General features: G+C 46.5%; 1 protein-coding gene across 4 annotated transcripts in view; it reads right to left on the minus strand.

Annotated features, from left to right (window-relative positions):
- LOC122544099 (putative G protein-coupled receptor 139) overlaps window positions 1-24,046 on the minus strand; it is a 97,637-nt gene that overhangs the window by 41,675 nt on the left and 31,916 nt on the right. For 2 of the 4 annotated variants that reach the window (XR_015761022.1, XM_087999236.1), the window contains exon 1: window positions 23,133-23,226. The exons of the other annotated variants lie outside the window; for them this stretch is intronic. The gene's annotated coding sequence lies outside the window, so the exon portion shown is untranslated. Of the gene's footprint in view, window positions 1-23,132; window positions 23,227-24,046 lie in introns of those variants that run through there. 4 annotated transcript variants of the gene reach the window in all.

The following is a 24,046-nucleotide window of genomic DNA, read 5'->3' on the forward strand; positions in this document are numbered from 1 at the left end:
GGAAATGAGGTGGGAGGTGGAGGGCGTGGGTTGTATCTCGAAAGTATGTGTGGAGTTCCTGGACTAGGGGAGATAAGACAGTGTCGGGGTAGGATGACATGACTTCAGTATGGCAGGAGCATGCTGAGACAATGGGTAAACCAGGGTGGTCAGGCTTGTGGATCTTGGGAAGAAGGTAGAATCGGGTGGTGCAGGGTTCCCGGGCTATGATGATGGAAGCCGTGCGTGGGAGATCTCCCGAGGTGATGAGGTCTTGTATGGTCTGCGAGATAATAGTTTGGTGATGGGGGTGATGTCATGGTCCGGGGGAAGTAGGTAGATGTGTCTTCGAGTTGGCGTCTGGCTTCAGTGGTGAAGAGGTCAGTGCGCCAAACTACCACTGTACCCTGTTTATCTGCTGGCTGGATGGTGAGTTTAGGAATTGAGCAGAGAGAGTGGAGGGCTGCGCGTTGAGAGGGTGAAAGGTTGGAGTGGGTGAGGAGGGTAGACAGTTTTGGCGGTTAATGTCTCGGCAGCAGTTGGAAATGAAGAGATCGAGTGTTGGTAATAGGCCAGCATGGCGTGTCCAGGTGGATAGAGTGAGTTGGAGGCGGGTGAAGGGATCTGAGGAACGAGGGCGGGAGTCCTTATTGTAAAGTAAGCTCAGAGGTTGAGGCGGCGGAAGAAGTGTTCGATGTCACGGCGAGTATTACATTTATTGATGCATGGGGCCCACCTCATGTCCCCACGAGGAGTTTGAGCAATTCATCAACTTCACCAACACATTCCACCCCGACCTTAAATTCACCTGGACACACTCTGACACAACCCTCCCCCCTCAATCTCAATTAATGACGACCGACTTGACCCTGACATTTTTTACAAAACCACGGATTTCCACAGCTAGCTGGATAACACCTCTTCCCACCATATAATAGAACATAGAACAGTACAGCACAGAACAGGTCCTTCAGCCCACGATGTTGTGCCGACCATTGATCCTCATGTAAGGTAAACCTAATGTATGCACCCTCAAATTTCTGTGACCATATGCATGTCCAGCGGTCTCTTAAATATCCACAATGACCTGGCTTCCACAACTGCTGTTGGCAGCGCATTCCATGCTCTCACAAATCTCTGTGTAAAGAACCCGCCTCTGACATCCCCTCCATACTTTCTGCGAAACAGTTTAAATGTTAACATGTTAACAATTTCTGCACTGGGAAAAAGTCTCTGACTATCAATTGTCTCTCATTATCTTGTACACCTCAATTAGGTTCCCTCTCTTCCTTCTTTTTCAAAGGAAAAGTCCGAGTTCAGTAAGATAAGCCCTCCATTCCAGGCAGCATCCTGGTAAACCTCCTCTGAACCCTCTCCAAAGCATACACATCTTTCCTACATTAGGATGACCTGAACTGGATACAGTATTCCAAGTGCAGTCTAACCAAAGTTTTATAGAGATGCAACAAGATCTCACGTCTCTTAAACTCAATCCCCCATATGCTTTCTTAACAATCCTGTCCACTTGGGTGGCAATTTTAATGGATCTATGTACCTGCACACCAAGATCCCGTTGTTCCTCCTGCCTTTAATCCTGTACTCAACTTTCAAGTTCGACCTTCTAAAATGCATCACCTCGCATTTATCCAGGTTGAACACCATCTACCACCTCTCAGCCCATCTCTACATCCTGTCAATGTCACGCTGCAGCCTACAACAGTCCTCTATACTGTCAATGACACCTCCAACGTTTGTGCCGTCTGCAAACTTGCTAACCCATCCTTCAATCTCCTCATCCAAGTCATTTATAAAACTTACAAAGAGTAGAGGCCGAAGAACAGAATACTTCCAGGCAGAATACTTTCCTTCCACTACCACTCGCAGTTTCTTTCGAACAGCCAATTTTGTATCCACACAGCTCAATTTCCCTGTATCCCATTCCTCTTGACCTTCTGAATGAGCCTATCATGGGGAATCTTATCAACTGCCTTACTGAAGTCCACATACATCACATCCACCGCTCGACCCTCATCACCTTGTCTAGTAACATCCACAAAGAACTCAATAAGGTTTGTGAGGCATGACCTGCCCCTCACAAAGCCATGCTGACTGCATTTAATCAAGCCATGCTCTTCCAGATGGTCATAAATCATATTCCTCAGAATTCTTTCTTACACCTTGCAGACGACAGACGTGAGACTGACTGGTCTGTAATTGCCGAGGATTTACCTATTTCCTTTTTTGAAGAGAGGAATTACATTTGCCTCCCTCCAGTCCTCAGGTACGACTCTGGTGGAGAGCGAGGATGCAAAGATCTTTGCAAGTGGTGAAGCAATCACATTTCTCGTTTCCCAAAGCAGCTGAGGACAAATCTGATCTGGCCCTGGCGACTTAATGTTTGCCAAATTTTTCAGCACATCAGCTCCTCAATCTCTATCCGTTCCAGCATGCTGACCTGCTCCACAATGGTTTCATTTACTACAAGGTCCTTTTCTTTAGTAAAGACAGAAGGAAAAAAACTCATTTAGGGCTCCCCTACCTCCTCAGACTCTATACACAATTTCCCTATGCTATCCCTGATCGGCCCTACTATTTCTTTGATCATTCTCTTATTCCTCACATACGTGTAAAATGCCTTTGGATTCTCCCTAATCATTCCTGCCAAGCCTTTTTCGTGTCCTCTCCTGGCTCTCCTCAGACCATTTTTGAGCTCCTTCCTTGCCTGCCTGTCATCCTCTAGAGCTGAGCAAGTCCCTTGCTTCCTCCACCTTATGTACATAGAACATAGAACATAGAAGAATACAGCGCAGTACAGGCCCTTCGGCCCTCGATGTTGCGCCGATCCAAGCCCACCTAAACTACACTAGCCCACTATCCTCCATATGCCTATCCAATGCCCGCTTAAATGCCCATAATGAGGGAGAGTCCACCACTGCTACTGGCAGGGCATTCCATGAACTCACGACTCGCTGAGTAAAGAACCTACCCCTAACATCTGTCCTATACCTACCCCCCCTTAATTTAAAGCTATGCCCCCTTGTAATAGCTGACTCCATAAGTGGAAAAAGCTCACTGTCGACCCTATCTAAACCCCTAATCCTCTTGTACACCTCTATCAAGTCACCCCTAAACCTTCTTTTCTCCAATGAAAACAACCCCAAGTGCCTCAGCCTTTCCTCATACGATCTTTCTACCATACCAGGCAACATCCTGGTAAACCTCCTCTGCACCCGTTCCAGTGCCTCCACATCCTTCCTATAGTATGGCTACCAAAACTGCACACAATACTCCAGATGCAGCCGCACCAGAGTCTTATACAACTGCAACATGACCTCAGTACTCCGGAACTCAATTCCTCTACCAATAAAAGCCAGTACGCCATATGCCTTCTTCACCGCACTATTTACCTGGGTGGCAACTTTCAAAGATCTGTGTACATGGACACCAAGATCACTCTGCTCATCCACACTACCAAGTATCCGACCATTAGCCCAGTACCCCATCTTTTTGTTACTCTTACCAAAGTGAATCACCTCACACTTACCTACATTGAACTCCATTTGCCACCTTTCTGCCCAGCTCTGCAGCTTATCTATATCCCGCAGTAACCTGCCACATCCTTCCTCACTGTCTACAACTCCTCCGACTTTCGTATCATCCGCAAACTTGCTCACCCAACCTTCTAACCCCTCCTCCAGGTCATTTATAAACATGACAAACAGCAATGGTCCCAAAACAGATCCTTGTAGAACACTGCTAGTGACGGCACTCCAAGATGAACCTTTGCCATCAACTACTACCCTCTGTCTTCTTCCAGCCAGCCAACTCCTAATCCAAACCTCCAACTCACCCTCAATGCCATACCTCTGTATTTCTTGCAGTAGTCTACCATGGGGAACTTTATCAAATGCCTTACTAAAATCCATATACACAACATCTACCGCTTTCCCCTCGTCCACCTCCTTAGTCACCTTCTCAAAGAATTCAATAAGGTTTGTGAGGCACGACCTGCCCTTCACAAAACCATTCTGACTATCCTTGATCACATTATTCCTATCCAGATGTTCATAAATCCTATCCCTTACAATTCTCTCTAAGACTTTGCCCACAACAGAAGTGAGACTCACCGGCCTATAGTTACTAGGGTTATCCCTACTCCCCTTCTTGAACAAGGGAACCACATTTGCTAGCCTCCAGTCTTCCGGCACTACTCCTGTAGACAACGAGGACATAAAAATCAAGGCCAATGACTCTGCAATCTCCTCCCTTGCTTCCCAGAGAATCCTAGGATAAATGCCATCAGGCCCAGGGGACTTATCTATTTTCACCCTTTGCAGAATTTCCAACACCTCTTCCCTACATACCTCAAAGCCATTCATTCTACTTAATTGAGACTCAGTATTCACATTGACAACAATGTCCTGTTCCTGATTGAATACTGACGAAAAGTATTCATTCAGTGTCTCCCCAATCTCTTCAGCCTCCACACGCAACTTTCCACTACTATCCTTGACTGGACCTATTCCTACCCTAGTCATTCTTTTATTCCTGACATACCTATAGAAAGCCTTAGGGTTTTCCCTAATCCTACCAACTAAGGACCTTTCATGTCCCCTCCTTGCTGCTCTTAGCTCTCTCTTCAGGTCCTTCCTGGCTACCTTATAACTCTCAATCGCCCCAATAGAACCTTCACGCCTCATCTTTACATAGGCCGCCCTCTTCCATTTAACAAGGGATTCCAATTCCTTATTAAACCACGGCTCCCTCACACGACCCTTTCCTCCCTGCCTGACAGGTACATACTTATCAAGGACACTCAATAGTTGCTCCTTGAACAAGCTCCACGTATCAATTACGCCCTTGCCTTGAAGCTTCCTTTTCCAAGCCACACATCCTAAGTCATGCCTCACCGCATCATAATTTCCCTGCCCCCAGCTATAACTCTTGCCCTGCAGTGCACACTTATCCCTCTCCATCACTAGAGTAAAAGTCACCGAATTGTGGTCACTGTCCCCAAAGTGCTCACCTACCTCTAATTCTAACACCTGGCCTGGTTCTTTACCCAGAACCAAATCCAGTATGGCCTCACCTCTTGTTGGCCCATCTACATATTGTGTCAGGAAACCCTCCTGCACACATTGGACAAACACTGACCCATCTAACGAACTAGAGCTATAGCTTTCCCAATCAATATCAGGAAAGTTAAAGTCCTCCATAACAACCACCCTATTACTTTCACTCTTCTCTTGAATCATCCTCGCAATCCTTTCTTCTACGTTTCTAGGACTATTAGGAGGCCTGTAAAAAACTCCTAACAGGGTGACCTCACCTTTCCTATTCCTAACCTCTGCCCAAACTACCTCAGATGGCGAGTCTTCATCCATCGTCCTTTCCACCACTGTAATACTATCTTTGACAAGCAATGCCACACCTCCCCCTCTTTTACCCCCACCTCTGACCCTACTAAAACATTTAAACCCTGGAACCTGCAACAGCCAATCCTGTCCCTGTTCTAGCCATGTCTCCGTAATAGCCACAACATCGAAGTCCCAGGTACCAAACCATGCTGCAAGTTCATCTACCTTATTTCGTATACTTCTTGCATTGAAGTATACACACTTCAAGCCACTTTCCTGTTTACAGGCACCCTCCTTTGAAATTGATGCCATGTTCCTAACCTCCCTACACTCTGTTACAACTCTGTTCGTTCTAACTTTGAGCTTCCAACCTAGCTCCCTGAAAGCCTGCCTAACATCCTCAGCGCTCCTCCTACCTATGTCATTGGTGCCAATGTGGACCACAACTTCGGGCTGCTCCCCCTCCCCATTAAGGACCCGGAAAACACGATCAGAGACATCACGTACCCTTGCACCTGGGAGGCAACATACCAAACGTGAGTCTCTCTCGTTCCCACAAAACCGCCTATCTGTGCCCCGAACTATCGAGTCCCCAATTACTATTGCTCTGCTCTTCTCCACCCTTCCCTTCTGAGTAACGGGGACAGGTTCCGTGCCAGAGGCCTGAGCCCCGTTACTTACCCCTGCTAAGTCGTCCCCCCCACAAGTATCCAAAACGGTATACTTGTTCTTGAGGGGAACGGCCGCAGGGGGTCCCTGCACTGGCTGCTTCCTCCCAGTCCCCCTCACTGTCACCCATCTATCTGCCATCTTTGGAGTTACTACTTCCTTCAAGCTCCGATCTATGACCCCCTCTGCCTCCTGAATGATCCTAAGTTCATCCAACTCCAGCTCCAGTTCCCTAACACGGTCTTGGAGGAGCTGGAGATGGGTGCACTTCCTGCAAGTGTAATCAGCTGGGATGACCATGGCATCCCTCACCTCAAACATGTTGCAAGAGGAACATTGCACTGCCTTCACTGCCATCCCTCTGAAAGTAACCTTTTTAAAAAAAAACTGGGTCTAAAGAATACAACAAGCAAAATGTAATGTAAGCTGCCTTCTTTCTTTTGACGAGAAGCTCCTCCACTCTCGTCACCCAAGGTTCATTTCTCTTACCCCTTCTTGCCTGTTTCAGAGGGACACTTGGAACAACTGTTCCTTAAACAGTCTCCACATGTCTATAGTGCCCTTTCCATGGAACAATTGCTCCCAGTCCATGCTTCCCAACTCACGCCTGATGGCATCATAGTTTCCTTTTCCCCAATTTAATATCCTCCCAGTGTGCTTGCTTATTTCCTTCTCTGTAGCTATGTAGAATGTGAGGCAGTTGTCACTATCACCAAAATGCTCTCCCATTCCAAGATCTGACACCTGCTCCGGCTCACTGCCAAGCACCAAATACTAAATGGCCTCTCCCCTCGTCGGCCTGTTAACGTATTGAGTTAGGAAACCCTCCTGAACACACCTTACAAAAACAGCTCCTTTCAAACCATCTGCTCAAAGGAGGTTCCAATCAATATTGGGAAAATTAAAGTCACCCATTACAACTGCCCTACTATATTGACACTTTTCCAAAATCTGCCGACCTATGCTTTCTTCAACCTCCCTGCTGCTATTGGGGGGCCTGTAGTAAACCTCTAATGAGGTGACTGCTCCCTTACTGTTCCTAATTTCCACCCATACTGACTCAGTCGGCAGTTCCTCCTCGACAATGGTAACTGCTGTAGCTGTGATGCCCTCCCTGATTAGCAGTGCTACACCCCCTCCACTTTTCCCACCCTCCCTATTCTTTTTAAATGTTCTAAACCCTGGAACATCTAGCAATCATTCCTGCCCCTGAGAAACCCACGTCTCTGTTATGGCCACAACATCATAGCACCAGGTACTGATCCATGCTCTAAGCTCACCACTTTTATTCCTGATACTCCTTGCATTACAGCAAACACACTTTAACTGATCCCTTGGTTCTTTCCCAGGAAATTCCTTCCCACTGGCTGCGCTACCCCTTGCTATTGCCTCATCTCCATCAACTCTCCCCTCCGGTATACAGCTCAGGTTCCCACCCCCCTGCCATACTAGTTTAAACCCTCCTGAACCACTCGAGCAAACCTTCCACCCAGGACATTGGTCCCCTTCCAGTTCAGGTGCAACCCGTCCTTCATGTACAGGTCCCACCTTCCCCAGAAGGCATCCCAGTTATCTACATATCTGAAGCCCTCCCTCCTACTCCAGCTGCGCAGCCACGTATTAAGCTGCACCCGCTCCCTGTTCCTCACCTCGCTATCTCGTGGCACCGGTAGTAAACCCGAGAACACTAATCTGTTCGTCCTGCTTTGCAGCTTCCACCCAACTCCCTGAAATCACTTTGTTATATCCTCAATCCTTTTCTTGGCTATATCATTGGTGCCAATATGTAACACGATTTCTGGCTGTTCGCCCTCCCCTTTCAGAATCTTATACACCCGATCGGAGACGTCCCGGACCCTGGCACCAGGGAGGCAACATACCTTCTGGGAATCCCGATCCTGACCACAAAATCTCCTGTCAATTCTCCTAACAATCGAGTCTCCTATTACTAGCGCTTTTCTAATCTGCCCCCTTCCCTTCTGGGCCACAGTGTCAGGCTCAGTGCCAGAGAACTGACCACTATGGCTTTCCTCTGGTATGTCATCCCCCCCAGTAGTTTCCAAAATAATATACTTATTGCTGAGGGGAATGTCCACAGGGGATCTCTACACTGCCTGTCTGTCCCCATTCCTCCCCCTGACTGTAACCCATCTACCCTTATCCTGATCCTCAGGAGCGACCAAGTGCCCGTAACTTCTCTCAGTAACCCCCTTCAGCCTCCCGAATGATCCGGAGTTCATCCAGCTCCCGCTCCAATTCCCTAACACGGTTTTCAAGGAGCTGGAGTTGGGTGCATTTCCCGCAGATGTAGCCAGCGCCGACATGTGTCATGTCTATTACCTGCCACATTCTGCAGGAGAAGCAAGCAACTGCCCTTGCATCCATACGCCACTTATGTGAACGCCCACACAATACTAATCAAGAAAGCGTAATTCAGTTGCTATAAAATCAAGCCATAAACTTACATTCAATGAAGGAAGTTTAGAAATGAACCATACCTTATTAACTTGGTTAAAGGAGGAGGGCGGTTGGGAGGCACTACAGTAGTAGTGCCTCGGGTTTAACCGCCTTGCTAATATATATGGTCATTTACTTTCCTTTCCAGTAGCCTGTCTGGTCCCCTCTGGTACCTCCTGCAAAAATGCCATCCCGTATTCCCAATTCCTTCGCCTCCTCCGTATCTGCTCCAAGGAGGACCGGTTCCACAACAGAACACTCCAGATGGCCTCCTTCTTTAGAGACCGCAATTTCCCTTCCCACGTGTTTAAAGATGGACTCCAATGCATCTGGTCGACAGCCCACACCTCCAGCCTCGAACTCCACCCCTCCAACCGTAACAAGGACAGTACCCCCTGGTGCTCACATTCCACCATACCAACCTTCAAATAAACTGCATCATCCGCCGACATTTCCGCTACCTCCAAATGGATCCCACCACTAGAGATAAATTTCACTCCCCACCCCTTTCCGCTGAATGCAAAGACAGTTCCCTCCATGACCACCTGCTCAGGTCGACGCCCCCCAACAACCCACTGTCCCTTCCTGGCACTTTTCCCTGTCACTGCAGGAATTGCAAAACCTGCACCCACTCCTCGTCCCTCATCTCTATCCAAGGTCCCAGAGGAGCCTTCCACTTCCATCAAACTTTCACATGCACATCCACCAATGTCATTTATTGTATCCATTGCTCATGATGTGGTCTCTTCTACATTGGGGAGACTGGACGCTTCCTCGCAGAGCGCTTTAATGAACATCTCCGGGACACCCGCACCAATCAACCTCTGGTCCAACATTTCAACTCCTCCTCCCACTTTGCCAAGGACATGCAAGTACTGGGCCACCTCCACCGGCGCTCCCTCGCCACCCGACGCCTGAAGGGAGAACGCCCCATCTTCTGCCTTGGAAAACTTCAACCCCTGGGCATCAATGTGAACTTCACCAGTTTCCTCATTTCCCTTCCCCTTAGACCAGTGCCAACCTTCCAGCTCAGCACCGTCCCCATGACCTGTCCTACCTGCCTATCTTCCTTTCCAACTACCCACTCCACCCTCCTCTCTGACCTACCAACTTCATCCCCACCCCAATTCACCCATTGTACTATTTGCTACCTTCCCCCACCATCCTCTCTGACCTATCACCTCCATCCACACCCCATTCACCTATTGGTCTCTATGCTTTCTCCCCACTACTGCCGCCCTCTCATTTATCTCTCCACACTGGAGAATTCCTGCCTCTATTCCTGATGAAGAGCTTTTGCCCGAATCATTGATTTTCCTCCTGCTTGGATGCTGCCTGGCCTGCTGTGCTTTTCCAGTACCACTCTAATCCAGACTCGAGTTTCCAGTATCTGCAATCCTCGTTTTTACCAAATCCCTGGCAACTACAGACCAGTCAGTCTTACGGCTGTGGTTAGTAAGGTTTTGGAAAGAATTCTGCGGGATAGGATTTATGACTATTTGGCAAAGCATAGTGTAATTAAAGGCATTCATTATGGCTTTGTGAGCGGCAGGTGTCAAGAGGAGGTGTCAAGACAGGTCGACGACGGTCAAGCAGTAGATGTGGTGCATTTGGTCTTCAGCAAGGCATTTTGATAGATTTCCACATGGTAGGCTCAGTCATAAAAACAGGAATTATGGGATTCAGGGAGATTTGCCTTTCTGGATTTAGAATTGGCTGGCTGACAGAAGGCAGACAGTACTTGCAGATGGGAAGTATTCTGCCTGGAGGTCAATGTTGAGTGGGGTCCCGCAGGGCTCTGTTCTTGGGCCTCTGCTCTTTCTAGTTTTTATAAATGACTTGGATGAGGAGGTTGAGTGATGGTTTAGTAAATTTCCAGATGACACAAGGGTTGGAGGTGTCGTCGATAGTATAGAGGGCTACTGCAGGCTGCAGCGCTACATGGACAGGATGCAGAGCTGGGCTGAGAAATGGGAGATGCTGCTCAACCTGGATAAATGCAAAGTGTTACATTTTGGAAGGTCTATCTCGAATCCTGAACATAGGATTAAAGATAGGATTTTGACAGTGTGGAGGAACAGAGGGATCTGGTTGTGCAAGTACATAGATCGCTCAAAGTTGCCACCCAAGTGGAAAGTGTTGTTAAGAAAGCAGATGGTGTTTTGGCTTTCATTAACGGGGGTAGAGTTTAAGAGCCGTGAGGTTTTGCTGCAGTTCTACAAGTTCCTGATGAGACCACACTTGGAATGTTGTGTCCAGTTCTGGTCGCCCTATTATTGGTAAAGTACAGAGGATTTGGAAAGGGTGCAAAAACAAGGTTTACCAGGATGCTGCCTGGACTGGCGGGCTTGCCTTATGAAGAAAGGTTGAATAAGCTCGGACTTTTCTCTCTGGAGAGAAGGAGGAAGAGGGGAGATCTGATCGAGGTGTACAAAATAATGACAGGAATAGATAGTGTCAATAGCCAGTGACTTTTCTCCAGGGCAGTATTGACTGGTACGAGAAGTCATCATTTGAAGATATTAGGAGGAAGGTACAAAGGAGACGTCAGACGTAGTTTCTTTCTGCAGAGTTATGAATGCATGGAATGCGTTGCCAGCTGTGGTGGTGGAAGCAGAGTCATTGGGAACATTTAAGCGACTGCTAGGCATGCTCATGGATAGCAGTGAGTTGAGGGGTGCGTAGGTTAAGTTACTATATTTTACATTAGGATTAAATCTCGGCACAACATCGCTGGCCAAAGGTCCTGTTCTGTGCTGTACGTTTATATGTTCTGTGTTCTATTTTCTACAAAATTTCCACTGTTCATTTGCAGACACACAATTCACTCTGTTTACCCTGTTTACTTTAGTCAGTTGGTTGTTTTTGTTTCGAGTTGTAGTGTGTTTACTTTAAAACTTAATATTCCTTTAAACTATACTTTTTCACAATTTCCCAGAGGATCACTTTGTGTGGTGATGCTCATTTACTCAGCTTCATCACTCAATGGCCTGTCTGAGGTAGTTCCCCTACCTCGAAAGTTGCACAATTTGTTATTCAAAGAAACACTGACAAAAACGTTCTCTGCGCTCCTCTTTCAAAATAGTTCCTGTCAATGAAATTGTACCAGATCATAAGAATATTAAAGCTTCACAAAATTATTGCAATGCCTTTGTTCTAAATTCCAATGAATTCCTGGTTGATGCAGTGATGAGCAATGAAATGGCGTTGGGCGGCCTAAAACTGTTTTGTAGCTTGCATCCTTTGCAAGTTGTAACCAGAATTTGCATTCATACTCATTTTATTTGATGATCTGAGGCCAAATATTTTCTCTGTAATGTCTTTGCTTTCCATTACTGTCAGGGTTACTCCTCCTACTTTTCCATTCTGACTCAGACTCTACGAGATTGCATTAATGTTGAATACTTATGCGCTATCTTTTGTCCACCACGTAACTCCATCTCTCTGGTGTCTAAATCTAATTTATCTCTGTGTCACAATTCCAATCATTTTATCACAAAGAATTTGTCCATTCCAGAAAAAATATTTCCTCACATTTCTTGTCACCAACCTATGCGCAACCAATGCACAACTTCAATTAAACTCTTTCACTTCCTGTTCATTTCTGCTTGTCTTCAGCCACATTCCCATACTGTTTAGATACTTCACCTTTCCTCTTTGTAGCTAAGCTTCTTTCACGTGAATCCTTTCACTGCATCCTCTCTCTCAGCTTAAAGCCCTGCCCATATACCTCCTGACACGATTGACCAGGACACTGGTCACAACATGGTTCCCGTGGGACCATCCATATGGATTTATTTTAAAATTAGGTATAGGAAGTGGGATCTCTGGCTAGCCAGCATTTCTTTCCCAGGCCTATCTGCCCTTGAACTGAGTAGCCTGCTCGGCCAATTGAAAGGCAAACACTTCGCTGTCGTTATGTCGTGCAGACCACGTGAGGATGGGTAGAGGTCCTTCTCTAAAGGACAAGTGCTGTTGTTTTTTGTACAACAGCAACGGTTTCACCTTTACTTGTAGGTTTTAATTGCAATTTTTAAATTTTTGATGGCGAATTCAACCATTTCTGATGGTGGGATTCAGCCTATGTCCCCTAAATATTAGCTGAGGTTCAGGACACATAATCTTGCAATATTACCACTAGGCGATCAGTTCACCTGCTGACAGGTTGATCATCCAGTGCACCATGAAGCAAGATGCGTTCTTCCTACACCCAGGATTAATCTTGAAATCTTCCTGCGCTCTGGTGATATCACTCATTATCTCTCCATGTGATATCCCTCACCATGTGGGTCTAATTTCTGTTTCTGTCAGTATCTCTCTCTCTCTTTCATGCAGGTACTCTAGATCCTGAGCCAACAGAATTCGCCACTGCAAAGAGATGAGGTAGCACAGGCGAGGGACGGAGACTGGGATTTTCCTGACATTTATGGGACTCCATGCCGTTCTGTATTTGTAACCCTCACTGCATCAGTCTAATTTCCCATTCTGTCTATTTCTCTGTCTCCTGTAATTAATCATGAAGTCCCAGACTCAATAGACTTCCCAACTGCTGGGTGTCACGTCCATCAACTCATTGAAAATGGTTGGTCACCCGAAGAGATCGGGTGTAGGGAGGTCTGCAACCTTCAATAAATCCTGGAGTGAGGTAAGATCACTCAGTGCACAGGGAAGAGAGCAATGAGTGGAGTCTGAACATCAGCTAACAAGACTGTAGAAGCAGTGCTGAAGAGGGAGCACAGTCCAGCCACATCCCAGGCTCAATCATCTCCCTTACTTTAAGGTTTGTTATTCTAAGACAGTATAGAAAGTTCACAGTTAACAATGCAAGCTATGCTGTCTTTGTGAGCATCAGTCAGACAGAGGAGAAAGAAGGCCTCCCACTAGGGATAGGTAATGCTGCCTGGGAGCTTTCTCTCTTGTTATCACTCTCCAACACTGTATCAATGGCATATCTTGTGAAGTAGTGTCTTCCATCATTTTTGAACTCCGAAAGCAATTCCTGCCACTGTAACGTCCTCCCTTCCCTATAGTCCCTCCACGTATTTGAAACGGACTGCAATCCAGACGGACATCCCTATCGATTTTAATTGCTTCAGTCTCTACAAAATCCCTTATCTCAGTCGTCTCTTCCTACAGTAACTGGAGACAATCATGCAGAATGGAAATAGACCCTTCGGCCCAACTCGTCCATGCAGACTATGTTTCCTAAACTGACGAGTCGCAATTGCCTGCATTTGGCATATATCACTTCAAAACTTCTCCTCTCCATGCACCTGCCCAAATATATTTTCCATGTTGTAATTTTACTTTCCTCTGCCGCCGTTCAGCCGTAACAAGATGTGCCAACTTATGTACTCAGTGCTCTGACCCATGAGGGCAAGTGTGCCAAGTCCTGTTTTCATCACCCTGTCCACGTGCGATGTCACTTTCAAGAAACAATATAACTGCATCCTTTAGTCTTTCCCTGTTCAACAAAACTGCCCGGGACCCTACCATTTACTGTGTTACCCCTCCTTGCATTGTCGTAACAAAAACCAACATCTGAATTAAATTTCTTCTTTCATTCGTTGGTCATTGGCCCAGTCGAGCAAGATCCAATTCGATAACTGTATTTACTATCCACGATAGCACTAATATTGGTATCCACGAATTTAGTAACAATGACTCATATAAACTGAACAAAATCGTTCATGTGAGTGATGAACAAAAGTGGATACACCGCTGGTCACAGGCCTCCAGTCTGAAGAACAACCGGATAATATCACCATCTGTCTCCGACTGTCAAGTCAATTCTGTATCTATTTGGCTAGCTCTCCCCGAGCAGCATACACTGCTAATACCTGTCCAAGGACTTGTTGCAGTCAGTACATACAGCCTCTACAGCTATGCCTTCATCTATCTTCTTGGTTACCTCTTCAACAAACTTTATATGCAACTAATCAATTCTTGACTTTCCAAATGCATGCAACACTTTTCCCGCTGAATCTCTTACAATAGCGTACACACCAAGACAATTGATTATCCCTCGCAACCTTTGTTAAACACTGGCACCACGTTACCCCCCTCCAGGTTCCCAGCTCATCACCCGTGGTTGTTAGTGGTAAGAAAAATCTCTTTAAGGGACCCCAAACTTTCTTCGCTTGTTTCCCACAATTCACTGAATATGCTTGATTAATTCGCAGGGATTTGTCTACTTTTTTATGCATTTTAAATCCTTCTGCACATTCTGTTTTGCAATGTGGACACTTAGGCATGCATCACATTTTATTTCACTGAATTCCCCAGTCTTTCCCCACAGTACACATTTTTCCATAATTTTATGGTCTCACCAATCTCCTGTAGTTCCAGGCATGGATCTAGCCCAGGCAGAATATAGCCCATTGATCTTTAATGGGCTATATTCTGCCTGTACTTAATCTTTTGTTGTTAATATACTTGTAATATCTCCTTGGATTTTCGCGAACCTGATCTACCAAGTTAAAAATCACACAACACCAGGTTATAGTCCAACAGGTTTAATTGGAAGCACACTAGCTTTCAGAGCGACGCTCCTTCATCAGGTGACTATTATTGGGGTAACTTTGTACACCCCAGTCCAACACCGGCATCTCTAAATCTGATCGACCAAAGCTTTCTCAGGTCCCCTGTTTGCCGTCCTGATCTCCCTCTTAAGTTCATTACTATACGTGCCAATTCAAGGGATTCACTTATTCCAGCTGGTTATATATGACATGTGCCCCCTTTTTCTTGACCAGAGCCTCAATATCCGCAGTCACCAGTGTTTCTTACATGGGTCAGCGTTGTCCTTCACACTAATAAGAATACACTAGTCCTGAACTCTCAATTTAACATTCTTGTTAAAGCCAGGTGTCCCAATCAACTGTTGAATGCTCTTGACTAATACCTTCTGGATTGGGGCAAGGCCAATTTTGATCATTAGCTTGTGTAACAGGCCTATCCTTTTCTATAACTATTTTCCAACGAATAGATTTCTGATCACTTTGCCAAAGTGCTCCCGACTAACACCACAGTCCCTTTCCGTACCTTGTTTATGAAGGGGAGGTTAGGTTTTCCTCCTTTCTACAGTCGGTCCATTTACATATTGACTGAGACAGTTTTCTTGAACATACTTAACAAATTCCATCCATCCAAACTCTGAACATTGGCAGTCCCAGTTTAGATTTGAAAAGGTATAATCCCCAACCCTTACAACCCAATCATTCTTCCAGATATCTGAGATCGCCTGATTTATTTCTCTCTGACTATTGGGGGCATGTAGTGCAGTGATATCAAAGTGAACATCCATTCTTATTTCTCAGTTCTACTCATATAGATTGACAGACAGAACGCCAGGAATATCCTCTCGAAATGCTGTAGTGTTTTCACGAATCAAAAACGTCACTTCCCTTCTCTCTTGCCTCCCCTTCTATCCTTCCTGTTGCATCTATACCATTGCCAGTCCGGTTCCTCCCTCAGCTGTGTTTCTATAAGTCTTATAGTATCCCAGTCCCATCCTCCCATCCAAGTGATGAGCTCACCCGGCATGCCATTTCCATTGAAATAAGTGCAGTTTAATTCATCAGTTTTCTCTTTGTGTTCTTACCCGCCTTGTCTATTTAAGTTACTCTCTTGAAATTCTGTCCAATGCTCAACGATTATAGACTGAGACCATACGCCCCAATGTGGACAACACCCTCACCTTTCATGTCATCTGCAAAGCTTCTAATGATATGCTCTGTTTTCACATCCAAGTGATTAATGTACTTAATTCCTAGCAATAGCTCCTGCACAGATCACTGTCGTACACCCACTGGCGAAGCGCTTCCAATCACAACCCTACACCAATTTTGGAGCCAATTTTCCGACTTGCCTTAGATCCAATGGGCTCATCTATTTTGGACATGCTTTCCATGCCAAAGGCCATGTAATCCATAACATCTGCACTGCATTCATCAATAATTGTCGACATCATTTCAAAAAAACTCAATCAAATTCATCAGATAGAACCTTTCTCTACAAAATCCGTGCTGACTCTCCCTAATTGTTTCCTGTCTTTACAAATTTTGATTCATCCTGTATCTCGGAATTGTTTCCAATAATTTGTCTCTCACTGAATTCAGACTGTCTGCTCTGTATTTACGTAGCCTATTGCTGCTGGCCTTCTTGAACAAAGGAACAGCATTAGCTCTACTCCAGTAATTTGGCACTTTGCCTGTGGCCAGCAGATTATTAAGTATATCTACCAAGGCCCCAGCAATCTCCTCTCTTGCTTCATTGGCCACTGGGGATTTCAATACCTCCTACTTTTATATCAATACCTCCTACTTTTTGATCTGAACATGTTCTAGAAATTCACCATCCCAACGGAAAGCCCCGGATAAACTGTCTTTCTATTCCTGATGAAGGGCTTTTGCCTGAAACGTCGATTTTACTGCTCTGCAGAAGCTGTCTGAACTGCTGTGCTTTTCCAGCACCACTCTAATCTAGACTCTGGATTCCAGCATTTGCAGTCATTGTGTTTACCTTAACTGTCTTTCTACTTTGTGAATATGTATGAGAAGGATTCATTTAAGACCTCACCTACTTCTTCTGGCTCCATGCACAGGTTGTCCTTTTGGTTTCTCACAGACCCCACTTTTTTTTAGTTGGCAACCCTTTCTCTAACGGTATTCATAAAATACCTTGTGGCTTTTTCTTAACAGTAACTGCCAAACATATTGTGTGACCATTGTTTGCCATTCTTTTTTCGGACCACCTTGCAAAGGGCTTCACCTGTTTTTGTTCCACTGCACTTTCTTTATCAAACTCATGGTATTGCTTGATCAGTATTCACTGGACTTGCTGCCTTTGTCAGTGTATTCAGGGAACGCACTGAACCTGAATTCTCACTGTATCACTTCAAAATTGACCCACTTTCCGAATAGAGACGCCTCGACAGGTAGCTCCACCTCATCGATATTTGCCAGATCCTGTCTAATGATAGCAATACTGATAAGAAACTCAATTCTGAGGGTACAGACAGGAGATTCTGTGGCTACAGATGAGACACCAAGATTTTTCGTTGCCTCACGGGTGCGGAAGTCAAGGATCTCTCTTACTGCTTGCAGAATATTCTGAAAGGGGAGGTGAGCAGCCAGAGGTCAATGTTCACATCAGTACAATTGACATATGTAGACAAAGATATGGGGTCCAGTGAAATACGAATAGCATGTTCGCTCAGAAGTTAAAAAAGCAGGACCTCAACGGTAGTGCTGTCCAGATTACTCCCAGTGCCACGTGCCAACGAAGATAGAAATAGAATGAAAGGCCAGATAAATGCATGGCTTAGGAGCTGGTGAAGGGGCAGGGTTTTCAGTTCTTGGATCATTGGGGTCTCTTCTGGTGCAGAAGTGATTTGTAGAAGGGGGTCGGGTTGGACTTGAACCAGAGTGGCATGAGTATCCCTGCGGGAGGATTTGCGAGTGTTACCTAGGAGAATTGAAACTAGTTTGGCAGAGAGTTGGAACAGTCAGAGGGAAATATATTAACCATTGAGAGCAAGTTCACTATTCAGGATATCCAGAGGCGCAGTAAAGGGAGGGAAAGTACTTCAGATATAAAGTGCATTTAGTTCAACGCACGACGCAGGTGAAAATAAGGATTACAGATACTGGCGATCAAAGTCAACATTAGAGTGGTGCTGGAAAAGAACATCTGTTCAGGCAGCCTCCAAGGAGCAGGAAAATCGATGTTTCAGGCAAAAGCCCTTCATTAGAAATGAGGCAGAGAACCTCCGGGGTGGAGAGATATGTGGGAGGGGGTGGGGCTGGTGAGAAGGTATCTAAGATGCAGAAGGTGGATGGAAGTTGGGGTGAAGATAATAGGTCGGAGAGGAGGGTGATGCATCTAGGTGGAAATGAAGATTGGCAGGTAGGACAGGTCATGAGATTACTTACAGTGTGGAAACAGGCCCTTCGGCACAACAAGTCCACACCAACGCACAGCCCCTACATTTTACCTCTTCACCTAAAACTACGGGCAATTTAGCACGGCCAATTCACCTAACCTGCACATCTTTGGACTGTGGGAGGAAACTGGAGCACCCGGAGGAAACCCACGCAGACATGGGGAGACTGTGCAAACTCCACAGTGTCAGTCGCCTGAGGTGGCAATTAAACCCGGGTCTCTGGCGCTGTGAGGCAGCAGTGTTAACCACTGTGCCACCGTCCCAACCATGAGGATAGTGTTCAGCTGGCAAGTTGTAATTATCTGCTTTCAGGAGGGACAGTTCCACCGCAGAGCACACCAAATGGCATTCTTGTTTAAATACCTTAACTTCCCTTCCAGTGCGGTTGAAAATGCCCTCCTATGCATCACATCCATGTCCCGCACCTCCACCCTCCAATCCCACCCCTCTAACTGCAACAATGGCAGAAACCCCCGGTCGTATCCTTCCACCCCACCAACCTCCACATAAAGCGCATCATCTGCCGACATTTCCACTACCAACAAACGGCCCCACCACCAAGGATGTATTTCTCTCCAAACCCCTACCTGCTTTCCGCAAAGACTGTTCCCTCCGTGACTACCTGGTAAGGTCATCGCCCCCAAACAACTCACCCTCCCCTCCTGTCACCTTTGGCTGACACCGCAGAAATTGCAAACCCTGTGCACACTCCTCCCTCCTCGCCTCCATCCAAGGCTCCAAAGGAGCCTTCCGCATCCATTGAACATAGAATATAGAAGAATACAGCGCAGTACAGGCCCTTTGGCCCTCGATGTTGCGCCGATCCAAGCCCACCTAACCTACACTAGCCCACTATCCTTCATATGCCTATCCAATGCCCGCTTAAATGCCCATAAACAGGGAGAATCCACCACTGCTACTGGCAGGGCATTCCATGAACTCACGACTCGCTGAGTAAAGAACCTAGCCCTAACATCTGTCCTATACCTACCACCCCTTAATTTAAAGCTATGCCCCCTCGTAATAGCTGACTCCATACGTGGAAAAAGGTTCTCACGGTCAACCCTATCTAAACCCCTAATCATCTTGTACACCTCTTGTACACCCCTAAACCATCTTTTCTCCAATGAAAATAACCCCAAGTGCCTCAGCCTTTCATCATACGATCTTCCTACCATACCAGGCAACATCCTGGCAAGCCACCTCTGCACCCGTTCCAGTGCCTCCACATCCTTCCTATAGTATGGCGACCAAAACTGCACACAATACTCCAGATGCGGCCACACCAGAGTCTTACACAACTGCAACATGATCTCAGGACTCTGGAACTCAATTCCTCTACCAATAAAAGCCAGTACACCATATGCCTTCTTCACCGCACTATTTACCTGGGTGGCAACTTTCAAAGATCTGTGTACATGGACACCAAGATCCCTCTGCTCATCCACACTACCAAGTATCCGACCATTAGCCCAGTACCCCATCTTTTTGTTACTCTTACCAAAGTGAATCACCTCACACTTACCTACATTGAACTCCATTTGCCACCTTTCTGCCCAGTTCTGCAGCTTATCTATATCCCGCTGTAAACTGCTACATCCTTCCTCACTGTCAACAACTCCTCCGACTTTCATATCATCCGCAAACTTGCTCACCCAACCTTCTAGCCCCTCCTCCAGGTCATTCATAAAAATGACAAATACCAATGGTCCCAAAACAGATCCTTGCAGAACACCGCTAGTAACGGCACTCCAAGATGAACCTTTGCCATCAACTACTACCCTCTGTCTTCTTCCAGCCAGCCAACTCCTAATCCAAACCTCCAACTCACCCTTAATGCCATACCTCCGTAATTTTTGAAGTAGCCTACCATGGGGAACCTTATCAAACGCCTTACTAAAATCCATATACACCACATCTACCGCTTTCCCCTCGTCCACCTCCTTAGTCACCTTCTCAAAGAATTCAATAAGGTTTGTGAGGCACGACCTGCCCTTCACAAAACCATGCTGACTATCCTTGATCACATTATTCCTATCCAGATGTTCATAAATCCTATCCCTTACAATTCTCTCTAAGATTTTGCCACAACAGAAGTGAGACTCACCGGCCTATAGTTACTAGGGTTATCCCTACTCCCCTTCTTGAACAAGGGAACCACATTTGCTAGCCTCCAGTCTTCTGGCACTACTCCTGTAGACAACGAGGATATAAAAATCAAGGCCAATGGCTCTGCAATCTCCTCCCTTGCTTCCCAGAGAATCCTAGGATAAATGCCATCAGGCCCAGGGGACTTATCTATTTTCACCCTTTCCAGAATTTCCAACACCTCTTCTCTACATACCTCAAAGCCATTCATTCTACTTAATTGAGACTCAGTATTCACATCGGCAACAATGTCCTGTTCCTGAGTGAATACTGACGAAAAGTATTCATTCAGTGTCTCCCCAATCTCTTCAGCCTCCACACGCATCTTCCCACTAATATCCTTGACTGGACCTATTCCTACCCTAGTCATTCTTTTATTCCTGACATACCTACAGAAAGCTAGGGTTTTCCCTAATCCTACCTACTAAGGACCTTTCATGTCCCCTCCTTGCTGCTCTTAGCTCTCTCTTCAGGTCCTTCCTGGCTACCTTATAACTCTCAATTGCCCCAATTGAACCTTCACGCCTCATCTTTACATAGGCCGCCCTCTTCCATTTAACAAGGGATTCCAATTCATTATTAAACCACGGCTCCCTCACACGACCCTTTCCTCCCTGCCTGACAGGTACATACTTATCAAGGACACTCAATAGTTGCTCCTTGAACAAGCTCCACGTATCAATTACGCCCTTGCCTTGAAGCCTACTTTTCCAAGCCTACTTTTCCATCCTAAGTCATGCCTCACCGCATCATAATTTCCCTGCCCCCAGCTATAACTCTTGCCCTGCAGTGCACACTTATCCCTCTCCATCACTAGAGTAAAAGTCACCGAATTGTGGTCACTGTCCCCAAAGTGCTCACCTACCTCTAATTCTAACACCTGGCCTGGTTCTTTACCCAGAACCAAATCCAGTATGGCCTCACCTCTTGTTGGCCTATCTACATATTGTTTCAGGAAACCCTCCTGCACACATTGGACAAACACCGACCCATCTAACGAACTAGAGCTATAGCTTTCCCAATCAATATCAGGAAAGTTAAAGTCCTCCATAACAACCACCCTATTACTTTAACTCTTCTCCTGAATCATCCTCGCAATCCTTTCTTCTACGTTTCTAGGACTATTAGGAGGCCTGTAAAAAACTCCTAACAGGGTGACCTCACCTTTCCTATTCCTAATCTCAGCCCAAACTACCTCAGATGGCGAGTCTTCATCCATCGTCCTTTCCACCGCTGTAATACGATCTTTGACAAGCAATGCCACACCTCCCCCTCTTTTACCCCCACCTCTGACCCTACTAAAACATTTAAACCCTGGAACCTGCAACAGCCAATCCTGTCCCTGTTCTACCTATGTCTCCGTAATAGCCACAACATCGAAATCCCAGGTACCAACCCACGCTGCAAGTTCATCTACCTTATTTCGTATACTTCCTGCATTGAAGTATACACACTTCAAGCCACTTTCCTGTTTACAGGCACCCTCCTTTGAGATTGATGCCATGTTCCTAACCTCCCTACACTCCAGGTCCTGCACCCTAAAGCTACAGTCTAGGTTCCCATGCCCCTGCAGAGTTAGTTTAAACCCACCCCAAGAGCACTAGCAAACCTTCCGCCAAGGATACTGGTGCCCCTCAGGTTCAGGTGTAAACCATCCTGTTTATAGAGGTCTCACCTTCCCCAGAAAGAACCCCAGTTATCCAAATACCGTAATCCCTCCCTCCTGCACCATCTCTGTAGCCACGCATTTAACTGTTCTCTCTCCCAATTCCTCGACTCTCTATCACGTGGCACGGGTAACAAACCAGAGACAACAACTCTGTTTGTTCTAACTCTGAGCTTCCAACCTAGCTCCCTGAAAGCCTGCCTAACATCCTCAGCGCTCCTCCTACCTATGTCATTGGTGCCAATGTGGACCACGACTTCGGGCTGCTCCCCCTCCCCCTTAAGGACCCGGAAAACACGATCAGAGACATCACGTACCTTTGCACCTGGGAGGCAACATACCAAACGTGAGTCTCTCTCGTTCCCACAAAACCGCCTATCTGTGCCCCGAACTATCGAGTCCCCAATTACTATTGCTCTGCTCTTCTCCACCCTTCCTTTCTGAGTAACGGGGACAGGCTCCGTGCCAGAGGCCTGAGCCCTATTACTTACCCTTGGTAAGTTCTCCCCCCCCACAAGTATCCAATACGGTATACTTGTTCTTGAGGGGAATAGTCGCAGGGGGTCCCTGCACTGGCTGCTTCCTCCCAGTCCCCCTCATTGTCACCCATCTGTCTGCAATCTTTGGAGTTACTACTTCCCTAAAGCTCCGATCTCTGACCCCCTCTGCCTCCCGAATGATCCTAAGTTCATCCAACTCCAGCTCCAGTTCCCTAACACGGTTTTGGAGGAGCTGGAGATGGGTGCACTTCCTGCAAGTATAATCAGCAGGGACGACCATGGCATCCCTCACCTCAAACATGTTGCAAGAGGAACATTGCACTGCCTTCACTGCCATCCCTCTAAAAGTAACCTTTTTTAAAAAAGAAATCTGGGTCTAAAGAATAGAACAAGCAAAATGCAGCACTTACCTACTTACCACAACGGGTCTTATTATTAGGTTAGAGGAGGAGGGAGGGTGGGAGGCACTACCTCTGTAGTTCCTCGGGTTCTTCTCCCGTGCCCTTTTATAGGAAAAAAAAACATTAAAGTTTCACTCACACAGCCTCATTATTGCATCCGTTGCACTCAATGCGGTCTCGTTTACATTGGGGAGAGCGGACGCCTTCTCGCACAGCATCTTAAGGAATATCTCCGGGACACCCGCACGAATCAATCCCACCTGCCTGTGGCTGAACATTTCAACTCCCCCTCCCACTCTGGAGAGGACATGCAGGTCCTGGGCCTCGTCCACCGCCACTCTCTCACCATGCGACACCTGGAGGAAGAACGCCTCATCTTCCACCTCCACACATTTCAACCCCAGGGCCTCAATGTGGACTTCACCAGTTTCCTCATTTCCACCCCACCTTACCCCAGTGCCAACCTGCCAACTCAGCACCATCCTCATGACCTGTCTACCTGCTAATCTTCCTTCCCACCTATCCACTAACCCTGCTGTCTGACCTATCACCTTCATCCCCACCTCCATTCAATTATTTATCTCTTAGCTATCTTCTCCCCACGCCCACCTCCCTCCCATTTATCTCTCCACCCCGTAATGAATGAAGCCATATGCGGCCTCGTTTACAATGTCAAAAGCTGGGACAGTATTGGGGGGGGGGGGGGGGGGGAGGATTTGTTAAGTATGTCCAAGAACGTTTCCTCAACATTGCAACTCCCCTTAGAAAACAAGTTTGTGCAAGTGACTGAAGTTTCAGTCGGAGACTACTTTGGGTCTGTGACCACAAGCGTCTTAGTTGTAACATCGAAATGATCGGGTAGGTCCAATTATTAGGGTGTTAACCTGGAACAGAGCCAGTTTTAGGTCCATTAGACAGGATTT

Source organism: Chiloscyllium plagiosum, unplaced genomic scaffold (genome assembly GCF_037043375.1).
Source record: "Chiloscyllium plagiosum isolate Xiang-an unplaced genomic scaffold, Cpla_swu_hap1 HiC_scaffold_22, whole genome shotgun sequence".
NCBI classification, from domain to species: domain Eukaryota; kingdom Metazoa; phylum Chordata; class Chondrichthyes; order Orectolobiformes; family Hemiscylliidae; genus Chiloscyllium; species Chiloscyllium plagiosum.